The sequence below is a fragment of the Aulonocara stuartgranti genome, assembly GCF_965226115.1.
Source record: "Aulonocara stuartgranti genome assembly, chromosome: 4".
In the NCBI taxonomy this organism is placed as follows: Eukaryota; Metazoa; Chordata; class Actinopteri; order Cichliformes; family Cichlidae; genus Aulonocara; species Aulonocara stuartgranti.
In genome coordinates this window covers 17,399,615-17,412,697 of record NC_138942.1, presented here as the reverse complement: position 1 = coordinate 17,412,697, position 13,083 = coordinate 17,399,615, and positions in this window count along the sequence as shown.

Here is a 13,083-nt window from a genome sequence, read left to right as displayed (position 1 = left end):
AGCTTATCACGATGTACAGCTTATCACTATATCCAACTATAACAAAGCCAAGCAGAATAACATCACAGCGCCACTATTATTGACAATATTTTTACTAATGTCATGGATTTCCAAATTAATAGTGGTCTGCTTGTCTGTGATATAACTGACCACTTACCAGTTTTTACTTTGTGTGACTGTGCTTTAAAAAAAATAGATACCAAGATCATGATAGCAAAGCGAACAATAAATGAAGAAGCAATTCATGCCTTCAATTTCGATTTAGCACAACAAGATTGGAGTTCGGTGTATGAAGAGTCAGATGTGGACAAGGCTTATGATAATTTTCTAGATATTTTTACTATGTGGTACAATAAACATTGTCCTGTAAACGAACACATGACAAAGAAAAAAAAGATAAAAAGTCCTTGGCTCACAAAAGGAATTATTAATGCTTGCAAAAAGAAAAACAATCTGTATAAACAGTTTATCAAAGTAAAAATAAAAGAAGTGGAACAAAGATATAAAGCATATAGAAATAAATTGACTGATATTATAAGAACGAGCAAACAACTTTATTATAGAAGAAGATTATATGAAAATAAAAACAATATAAAAGGAACTTGGGATGTGTTAAACAACTTAATTAAACAAGGATCTTCTGGAACATCATATCCTGAATATTTTACTGATGCAAATGGTGAAAATCACAACATGAGTAATATTGTCGATGGGTTCAATAAATTCTCCATAAATGTTGGCCCTGAACTAGCAGCGGACATCCCGTGTCATAAAAATGAAAATATCAGTAATATAAAATCAAACCCCTTTTCACTGTTCCTCTCAGCTACAAATGAGCAAGAAGTAATAAATATCACATTAAAATGTAAAAGTAAGTCTTCAATGGATTATCATGACATAAATATGTCTGTAGTTAAACAGGTTATTCTGAATATTGCTAGTCCCTTAACATATATCTGTAATTTATCATTTCAGTCCAGTTGTTTTCCAAAAAAAATGAAAATTGCGAAAGTAATACCATTATATAAAAGTAATGACAAACACAGTTTTACCAATTATAGGCCTATTTCTCTACTGCCTCAATTCTCAAAAATTCTAGAAAAACTTTTTAATTCAAGATTAGAAAAATTCCTTGAAAAACATCAAATAATAAATGTTGGTCAGTATGGTTTCAGAACGCAAAGAACCACTTCAATGGCGATAATTGAGGCAGTAGAAGAAATTACTGATACACTGGATAAAAATAAATATGCAGTTGGTATTTTTGTTGATCTCAAAAAGGCCTTCGACACAATCAATCACTCAATTTTATTGGATAAATTGGAAAGATATGGTATTCGAGGGAAAGCTGGTAACTGGTTAAAAAGTTACCTAACAGGTCGGGAACAATATGTTAGCATAGGGCATTACCATTCAGAGAAACTTGGTATTACATGTGGTGTTCCCCAAGGGTCAGTGTTGGGACCAAAACTTTTCAATGTATACATAAATGATATTTTTGATGTTTCTCAAGTACTTAAACTCATACTGTTCGCAGATGACACCAACATATTTTTCAGTAGCGATGATTATACTGATCTTGTAATGACCGTAAACAGGGAGATAAATTAATAAAAAAATGGATGGACATAAATAAATTATCATTAAATATAAATAAAACTAAAGCAATGTTTTTTGGTAATTTAAAATATAATGTAGAATTACCAATTATCATTGAAGGTGTACCAATTGATAATGTGAGTGAAAACAAATTTTTGGGAGTCGTAATTGATAATAAAATTTCATGGAAACCCCACGTCAGACACATAAAAACCAAAATTTCCAGAAGCCTCGCAGTTTTGAACAAAGTGAAACAATTCCTTGATAAAGATGCACTTCGTACTCTGTACTGTACCCTGGTTCTTCCATATCTTACATATTGTGTGGAAGTGTGGGGAAATACATATAAAAATACAACTAATCCATTAGTCACAGTACAGAAACGAGCACTGCGTATTATTCACAAGGCTGGTTATCTAGATCATACTCACAAATTCTTTCTTCAGGCAAAGTACTTAAATTCCAGGATCTGGTTAATTACAATACATCCATAATTTTGTATAAAGCTTTTACTAAACTTTTACCGGCAAATTTACAAACTAGATTTGAAATTCGAGAAAAGGTTTATAATGTGAGAGGCTTTGGAGAATTCAAATTACCCAGAACTCGAACAACCCGTAAAGGCTTTTGTGTGTCTGTATGTGGTGTGAAAATCTGGAACAGTCTGAGTTTACAATTGAAACAATGCAAAAATATTCATAGATTTAAATTTCTCTACAAACAGTTGGTCTGGTCACAGTATACTCAATGATGGTTTTTTAGTGTGCTCTGTAATGTCTGTTCTCTTACCATTGCTGGTATGGATTCCAAAAAAAAAGAAAAAAAAGAAGTGTGCGTATGTATGTACATATATGTACATGTGTGTGTACATATATATGTATGTATATGTATGTGTGTTTGTTACTTGTAGTTATTACTGCCTGTTACCTGTGGTAATGCAATTTATAATTTATATATTCTGTATTCAGTTATGAAGGCTCTAATTGTTGTTTGCGAGCTGCCGTTTAGATGCTTGTATCTGCCCGGGGCTGTTGATGGGTCTGTATGCAATGATGGGCGTAGCTGCGGGAAGTTTATTGGTTTTTTTGTTGATGAGTGAGTATAGGGGTGGGATTTAATAAGTTTTCTTCGTCCCACTCCTTTTTCAGGCAATTTTTGTTTTTTGTTTTGTGTATTTTATGTTCAATATAGGTATTTGTTGTGCCTGAAAACGAACAAATAAATGAATGAATATTCAGTAGTAGTTCACTAGTTGATTGTCAACTGTCATCTTCATCAGCATCTTGGCTTTCTATTTTCTCTTTAAGGTCTTGAGCAGTCATGGTAAACACAGTTTTACCCCTTTACTCCCTCGCATGCTTCTTTGTAATCCACCAAATTCGCAATCTTTGCTTTTGTGCATAATTTAACTCACAATCTTATCTACAGTAATTATGTCAGCTATGCTTTGTAGCCAGAACTGATATCTCTCAAACTCACTGCTTCACTTGATAATGTCTCCTGCAAGGCTGCACAATCGCAGCCACAGTCTCTTTTGCGTATGAAGAATCAGTGCTGTTTTAAACTTCTTCTGTTGTAGCCTACTTTTACCTCCTGCATCATTTGTGGCAATGTATATCTTGTAGGTCATCGTCAGATTTCACTCACATTGCCAGGCATTAGTGATGCCTGGCAACTCCTTTTGACAGTTTGTTTTTGTCAATACCTCAGTGGTAGATCCAGTAGCACATTAGAATTCCTCTAATGTCAAGCTCCAGATGTGCTCTTTTGGAACCTTTTGGTGGCTGTGAATTAGAAAGTGAACTCGCAAGTTACTTCTTGTAGCTTATTTCAAAGTGCCGAGACTGATCCTATTTATGACACCAGGTAAACAATTTTTTTTATTTTTGCATCAGAAATCAGACATGAAATGGCAACAAGATACCGACTGAACATTTTCATCACTTGTTATTGTTGCCAACCTGTGTACAAGACTGACTCGCTTGATCTAGGTAACTGAAGATCTTTTCTAGGCAACATCTAAGGTGTTTTGTAGCACTATTTTAAATAGGCGATATCATTCATTTTAAGAATGAAAACAAAAGTGCAGCAAAGTAAAGCTTGGTGGTTTCTAAAGGACAGAGTTTCCTATCAGGGAGCAGTAACAGTTTATAGAACAATTTATTCAGAACAATTTATCGTTCCGCGTCCAACAAAGCTTTGAAACTGTCATTATTGAAATACATCAGCAATGTAGCATAGAAGTCAGTAGTATCTTTGGATTGTGATGGCAAACTGGGGCCACACGGTGTGTTCAAGCTGCAGGAGGAACACAGGTGCACACCAGGGTGTTGGAGAGGAGAGTATTCCTGAATTGTTTCTCATATTTATGAGGAACATTGTTGTTTTCAGGTTATTGATATTGTATTTGAGGGTGTGTATTAGATTTCTAAATCATTCTCTGTGTGTTTTGTGGACATGGAGAAGGCATTTGCAGCATCACCTCAGGGTTTCTTGTGGGAGATGCTATAGGAGAATGTGAAATGAAGCCTATTGTTGCAAACTATTTGATTCCTGTACAATTGTAGCGAGAGTTTGCTTTACAGTAAGCCAAACCCATTCCCAGCAGGTGCTGGAGCTGCCTTTTGTCACCAGTTCCATTCACATTTATGGACAGACTTTCTACGTGCAACCAATGGACTAAGGGTGCTGGGTTTTGGTGAAGTGACTGGGATGCATTCTTGGTTGGGAATGAGGAGCGGGATATTGACAGATTGATTGATATTGCATAAGATGATGTGGATGGACAGAATTTCTACATACAGCCAAGGGGAAAAATTGATTTTGATGGCCGCAGTTCATCTTTTTTTTTTTGGCTTTTATTGTTTCCATCAAATTAAAAATACATTACAGGGTATACTAAGCTGTGGAGTAAGCTGTGTCTGGAATGTCCACTAGCAAGCAACATTTAGCTACCAAGTGACGTGCCATGATCGAATCACTAAATGTGTCCAGCTGCAAACACAAAACTGTCCTACATCAACAACCTCTTCTGTCCCTTTTCCCTTTACTGCATCCACATTCAGCACCCACTTGAGCAGAGAATTAAAAAGAGCATAAACATGATGTAAGGTCAGGACACCCTGATCTGATCATGGTTGTTTCTAGCTATTTGAGCAGTGAGTGCAACAGTTTATCTGGCTCACTGATCAGTGCTGATCAGTAGAGGTGAGTGATTGTGGTTTTTCAATAGAGATGCAGAGTTTGGCTATGATTTGTTTTTTCAGAGAAACCTACAAACAGATTTATGATGACTCACTTGTACAGTGAACACAGCAGCTCCGATAGTGATATCGTATGTTTGTTTTTGTTTTCCTTTATTTTTTTCATGGTGAGTAGGATTTTACTGGGCAACAAACTGGTATCCTTCACTGTGTGCTGGACCAAAAGCCTCTTTGTGGTTATTTGTGATCAATGGCCTCTTCACTTTGCAAAAGATGCAGTTGTAAAGACATTACAGACCTGAGACCTTCACCTGATTGGGTGTTTGTTTCAGGCAGATGTGTGGATGGTGTTCTTTAACCCTTTAAAACCGGTCAGAGCGGGCACACTCCGTTTTGCGCAACTACTTTTAAATCCTTGTAGAACTGCAACCACGTAAGCTAGCGCAATACATTTTTTTGATTATGAAATAGGAGGAGTTGTACTTACATCTTATGCCATCAGCTTGTCCTAGGTCACGGTTTCCTTCCACATATAGCTTTGCAAAAACGGCATAAAAAGCGCTTGAAGAAACAAAAACATAATATTCCAGAAACACGCTTTGCCGATCCGCGGAAATGTAGTTTTTTACCATGAGCCTATACTGGTGTTTTTAAAAGTTATGTTTGACTTTATGACTTTCTGTGTCGTTTCTGGGATGCTTAGAACTAAAATTGCACTGCTGGAAATAGTTTATTTTGATGCATATGGTGCTTTTTTGCAAATATGCACTACAATATTTATTTTTGTTTTTCCTGCAGTATATAAAAATTGGTGTATTTCAAAAATAAAACTATGAAGACACTCAAAATAAATTTCCTGTGGTGGGAAACTATTTTGTGCAACTGTTTTGTATTTACAGTTTTGAGGGATAAGTCTCTTAAATTTCTCTAACTAGAAATATATGTGCAAAAAACAAAAACGATTTTCAATTTTTTTGTAGTTTATTGCACTTTCTTGCAATTTATGTAATTTCTATTTACTTAATGCGTGCATATTATTAAAATTTGGGCTATAATGGTTGTATTGATGTATAGCAACTTGAAATGCTCCCAAAAGTGGCACTACAACATGTAAAAAATATAATATAAGCTCTGGCGGACTTGGTTCTATGGTAGGTCTTAAAGGGTTAATGTGTAAATGTAGCTATATTTACACATTATATATAACTGCTTTAATGCTTTGTGACATAGATTCAACAAGGTGCTGGAAACATTCCTCAGAGATTCTGGTCCATGGTCACATCATAGCATCACGCAGTTGTTGCAGATTTGTCAGCTGATGTAAATCTCCACATCCCAAAGGTCCTCTGTTCTGGGTTGGTTTATCCAGTGGGTATTCTGGTCATGTACACAGGACCCAACGCACAGATGGGGGCCCAAATAAAAGGCAAATAAAAATAACTTTTTATTCTCTTACACAACTTAAACTTCAGCTCTTGAATTCATATATTATTATGTATTACCCATAATGATATTGTGGGTAGAATACAGTAGTCTGTATTTATTTGTGGTCTCTGCCAAACCTAGTTAACTACTTTTTCATTCAGATTCAGTACTTCCAAAATGCATAAAAGAAGCAGAAATTAACAAAATTAATTGAATTTGTTTAATCGTTTTTTTCATTCAACCAAATCACAACGAAAACATTGCAGTTAACTTTCAGTTTCCTGAGACAACCTACATGAAGCTGATCTAGAGATTAGCTGTAGCAGCAGCTCACAGACTCAGTGTATTACTGACCTGATAGTGGTTAAATCTAATTGAAGAGTTAGACTTTCACCATCATTGGATGACCTGCTGCTCTTCACAACCAAACAAGTGAGTTCACAGGCAATATTTCTGCTTTTGCAACTTTTTAATTCAATTCTCTCTCTCTCTTTTTTTATTCCCTTCCTACATGGACACATCTCAAAAGTGCTTTTCCCAAGAAAACATTCAACCTGAACTTTCAACCTTGTAACTTTACCTGTGCATTAATTATTAGCTGAACAGTCATCAGGGAGTGGGACTAGGAAAAAGTTCAACAGCTTGAGGGAAAGAAGTTATACAAGAGGTGAGGAAAAACAGCAGAATGTCAGTGAGACCGACACAAAGAGAAGCAGGAAGAAGACATCTCTCTCTCTCTCTCTCTCTCTCTCTCTCTCTCTCTCTCTCTCTCTCATGTGTATGTGCATGTGTGCATGTGTGTGTGTGTGTCTTATTGTCATGTTCAAGAAACTACTAAGCTTTGTGACATGTTATCCTGCTGGAAACAGCCATCCGAACATGGTTACAATGTGGTCATAAAGGGATGGATATAGTCAGCAACAATAATTAGTAGACTGTGAGGTTTAAGAAATCCTCAGGTGGCACCTCGTGGGGTCTTCTGCTGCAACCAATCTGCTTCAAGTGTTATTTGTTCAAAGGTGCTCTTCTGCATGCTGTGGTTGTAATGAAGGATTAATTGAGTTACTGTTGCTTTCCTACCAGCTTGAAACACTCTGTCATCAACAAGAGATTTTCACCCAGAGAACTGCCACTGACTGGATAGCTTCTATTTTTCAGACCATTTTCTGTAAACCCATGAGATGGCTGTGTGGAAAAATCCCACTAGATCTGCAGTTTCTAAAATACTGACACCCGCTGGCTCAAAGTCATTTAAATCTCTTTTCCTCCGCCTTTTGAAGCTCGGTTTGAACTTTAGCTGGTCTTCTTGATGCTGTGTACACGCTTCAATCCGCTGAGTTGTTGCCACGTGACTGGCTGATTAGATATTTGTGTTAACAAACAGCTGTACCTAATAAATTGGCTGGAGGGTTGCATTCACAAGTTTCTGTTGCTGAACTGAAATGGGATCATTTATATTTTTTTTGTAATTTATGATCACACACTCCTGGTTATGTTTCATATAAAGTGTAAGAGGGACTCAGTTTCTTTCATCGTGTTTTATTAGCTTTAGGCATAACTTTATGAGATTAAGTGTTCTTAAATCTTTTAAAGGAATTAGTAAAAGTATTTATTGCTACCTTTGTATATGCCGAAGCCTCATTTGATTTCATGGATAATTAAACTTAGTGAAGAATTACCGAAATGAACTGTGCAACATGACTGCGTCTTATAAAAGGCTATGGATCACTCAGATTAAATCAATTAGCAAATGTGCGAACAAGTCACCCAGTGCTTTGAAAAGCTTTAGAATTATGGTGTAAATACCACATTATTTAGATTACACATTTAAACACTCAGATTTTGACTGTGTGCAAACTGCTGGTACTTTGTTGCAAATGTTAAAATATAAGTAATTAATAACCCTCTTGTTTCATTGATTTGCTTTGTAGCCTTTCACTAGTCTTATAAGGAGAACTGCTGCGCTTTGAATAGTATTTTATATTTTGATTGTGTTACATTGTGAATAGGATGTTGGTGCTCCGGTTGCATTATAATACTCACTTTAGCCATCTTTCCATATACTGAAGTCACCCAGTAGCCACTGCAGTTCCTGGAGCTGTCAGTGGATGGTTGACAGGAGTGACAAACTCACCTGTGAGGCTGCCTGTGAGTGATTTGCCACACTGAAAAGAAACACTGGAATGTTTTTGCAGTCGTAGCTAATTGATTGTTTTTTGTGCCAAACAAAGGACCTTGTTACTCCAAAAAAACTCAAAGCTCTAAGTGCACCAAAGAAAAACTTATTTTCGTGATGCTCCCCTGAAGGTTGTCATGAACTGCCCTTTCCCCTGAAGGACTCCTGTCTCTTCTTTGTGTCCTCTAAGTTTACTCAACTTTTTTCTCTTTCTGCCAACCCCCAGATGAACACACACATATGTGCACACATCCACGCACACACTCTTACCTCTCCTTTTTCAACCGTGGGCCACAGATATTTGCTGGCTGGGAGAGGATTTGGCAGCATCCGGATTTAAAACAGCTGCGCCATGTGAAACAAATGGAGCGGAATGTATCCCAGAAATCAGACGATAATAATCTCGCACAGATGTGCCCCCACTCGGTAATATGTCTGAGCACGTTTCTGTCAGACATAGTGACCCGTTATTTGAATATGATGGTCAATTTATCGTGAGATTGTGAGGTCTTTTTATATTCCTATTTTAAATAATAATGGCATGTTCCAGTCCTTGCATTGACAAAATAATTCAAGTGGCGTTTTGCATCTTTGTTTCAGCTGAAGGACAACTACTTTCCAGAATTTCCACGTTCATTATGAAAAACGCTTCAAGGAAAGCTACTTAATAACACCCATTCCCTTTTCCAAATTCTTCAGGCCGAGCATTTTCTAATATTCACAACCTTGCAATAATTTTCGAGGACTGCTTGAACCTCAAAATCCATTTGTGATCCAAGTTTAATTAGATTTTTACCATGTGTTCCTCACTGCTTTCACAATGGAAAATACCTAAATATACATGTTTTTTTTTTGTACAAGAATTCTTTGATGTTCTTTGGAACAAGCATCCATCCATTTAAACTTTGTCACAAAGTGCCACATTCGTGCGGGTAGTACAAGAATAGCAGTAACAAAAAGCAGCTGATCTCAGTGCCTTAGGCAGGCTGAATTTCTAGAATTTTACAAGGGGTTTAATTCACAACACTAAAACCTTATTTCAAAACTGCCATTTCTTTTTCAAGAGTTTAGAGAAACTTAGATTTAGTTCAGTTAATTTAATTTTTAATTAGAGTTTTAATCTGAAAACTATGCCTGGATTTTTAACAGAACCTGCAGTGTGCTAAGCTGAAAATATGTTTCTGTTTATGAAAAATAACAAATCCATCCAAAATGAAACTTAGGTTTTGGCAGCATGGAGAGCCTAATGTATGCAGCCCATGTCTTATCAGTACTTACCTTCAGAATCCAGGCACCAGAAAAGGAGACCATAATTACACAGACAGCCTAGTTTAATTTCACTTGTTACCTGTCTATTCTGAAATTGATTTCAGAGTTTTGGTAATGAATATTAAAGCTCATCTAGGATTTGTACTTATAGACATTGATGGGATTTTAATCCCACGTGAGCCAGAGGACAGTATGAGATCCTTTGGCAGCACTTCTACCTCCACCGCAGGGCTGAATAAGGATGAGGAGCAGTGTGTCAAAAGACACATCACTGAAGAAACGGTTACAAACTTGCTTTTAGGTTATTATTTGTTTTTAAGGTGATTTTGTTTCCATTTTTTTTTTTCATTATGCGGTACTAATTTCTTTCTGGCATTTCTCCAAAGTTTGATGCAGAAGTGTGAGGCTGTGCTCACAAGCACACTTGGTTCTTGCAGTAAGGTGACATATGCTAGACCTTTTTTGACACAAACCTTATAAAAAATGTATTGAAAACATATTTAAAACTTATGCAGGCAATCTCGTGAGCTACATGATGTCAATTCATTGTTGCTTACTGTTTGTTTAGCCGGACAGTCGTCTTGTTACTTCTCTCTGTGCCTAAATCAGTTGGCAAAACCCTTTGAGTCTAAAGCCAAGAACCATATACCGGTAAGCAGAGTGTGAATTATTTAGAATCTGAGATCCTCCCGTCTGTACAAACAATGCAACAAATGTTGCTTAAATCCCAGCCTTTTTTCTCATCTTAGTTAATCTAAGCTTCTTGCACTTTCTCCCTCTTTCTTTTACCCCTTCCTGAGTTGTGTGAAACCAAATCTTTGTTCTGAATAGAATTCGTGGAGACGGCTGGCATAAAACAACACCCACTGTCTCTGAATGCCACAGTGATATAGGATTCTTTTTGTCCTCTCAGCCTCCCCCTTACTCTCTGCATCAGCATCAGATATTCTTTTATAGCAGTCTCAGAGGGAAACGGAAAGGGAGGCTGCGCACTGAGCACTGACCCACACTGAAAGCAGACATCCTCCTCTCTACCCTGCTCTAATTCCTAATTTTACCCACAGTTGTACATGTACACACACATGCAGCTAAAAGTATTCACACACTCTGCTGGTCACGGTGCTTTTTTGTGCACCACAGCATTCATCACACAGCCAACCGTGGTGATGGTTTACTTTGTGTGTTTCACACTCACCTGTTTGAACCTGGGGAACCAATGATGTGAATTTTTATTTTTTCTGTGACTGACACATGCAGTGTATTTTTTCAGCTTGGTACTTGACCACCTGTCTCTTCATTGTCTGCAAATGAAGCACCCTCCTTGAGTTTCTTTCATATTAATTCAAGCCGTATGCAGGTAAGGCTCTACATTTGTTCACAAAATTTCTTTGTTGCTGTCTTGACTTTTCTCCTTGCTCTCCCCTGGCTGTGTTTGACCACAAATCTCAAATTGCCTGCAAAAAGGTATCAGCACACCCCTCACTGAAGCCTCTGATACCGAGCATTAAAAACCCACATACACTCGGTAGCCTTCTGCAGCTTCAGTCATTAGTATGAAACATGTTTTCATATTTTCTCCAGATTGTGCTAACTCACAGAGTGTCCACTTTATGCTTTTTTAATGACTCGCTGATAGTGGCTGTGTTGATGCTTCTGAAAAAAGACAGATGCAGCCAGTGAATGGATTGAAATAATGAGGCCAGAGAAAACGGGGCAGATCATCACATCAGACCCTATGAGATTTATTTTTTTGAGCACCTTGCAGCAAGAAAACAGTGATTATGAAGGTCGGTTTGTTATTGTATAAGGAAGCTCCTATTCCAGCTGCTATTCCAGCAAGACTACTAGTTTTGACATTTGACAGAGAGAGTGCTTCATGGGTCAGTATCTAAGCTGATACTAATGTATCTAATGAAATCATGTATACCTCTATCACACTACTAATGTTAAATTTATCAGTCCATACATACAGCTATCTATCTATCTATCTATCTATCTATCTATCTATCTATCTATCTATCTATCTATCTATCTATCTATCTATCTATCTATCTATCTATCTATCTATCTATCTATCTATCTATCTATCTTGCTGCCCCTCGTTTCTTTATATTTTGCTTCCAAGGAACCAGACTTTCTTGTAAATTTTTTACAAAGACCTGACACACGACCTGAGAGATGCAGTTCACCCTTCACTTGATTCATCTGCTGTTCACATCAGTAACAGTCTCAGTGGCAGGGTGGCTGTCAAGAAGCCATTCTTAAGGAAGGGAAGCGGGGACTAAAGGGTGAGGTATGCCAAATTACACAAAAACTGGACTGAAAATCAGTGGTAACAGGTCTTATGGAGTGATGAATCCAAACTTGAAAGCTTTGGTTGGATAGAATATGGATAGGAGGTCAGGAGAGAGGTACAACAGTAAGTTTAAGTATCATCTGTCAAACATGGTGGAGGCTCTCTCATAGTTTGGTGTTGTAGAGCTTGTCAAAATCGATGCAAATGTGACCACAGAAAAATACCGTACAGAAAACGCATACATGGTTAGAAAAGGACAAAATGGAACACCATCAGTCACCATCACCTTCCCAGAACAACTGATGAATTATTGAAGCAATGTGGGATCATCATGATGGAAAAAAAAAATAAAAAGGACAGCTGATGTCCTTCAAGAATCCAGAACTATTCCTGAAGACTAATCACAAGAAAGCTTTCCTAAAAGAAAAAAATAAAAGTGATCATGCCAAAACATTGACTTTTAACCTTTTAAGACCTACCATAGAACCAAGGCCGCCAGAGCTTATATTATATTTTTACATGCTGTAGAGCCATTTTTGGGAGCATTTCAAGATGATATACATCAATACAACCATTATAGCCCAAATTTTAATAATATGTCTGCATTAAGTGCATAGTAATTACATAAATTGCAAAAAAGTGCAATAAACTACAAAAAAATTGAAAATCGTTTTTGTTTTTTGAACATATATTTCTAGTTAGAGAAATTTAAGAGGCTTATCCCTCAAAACTGTAAATACAAAAAAGTTGCACAAAATAGTTTCCCACCACAGGAAATGTATTTTGAGTGTCTTCATAGTTCTATCTTTGAAATACACCAATTTTTATATACTGCAGGAAAAACGAAAATAAATATTATAATGCAAATTTGCAAAAGAAACAGCATATACATCAAAATAAACTATTTCCAGCAGTGCAATATGAGTCCTAAGCATCCCAGAAACGACACAGAAAGTCATAAAGTCAAACATAACTTTTAAAAACACCAGTATAGGCTCATAAGGGCCTGATGGTAAAAAACTACATTTCCGCAAAATGACGTCACTTCCGGTTTCGGGCAGGACATGGCAGACATGCGATAGTTCACGCTGATGGACGTAGGAAGTGTTACAAAC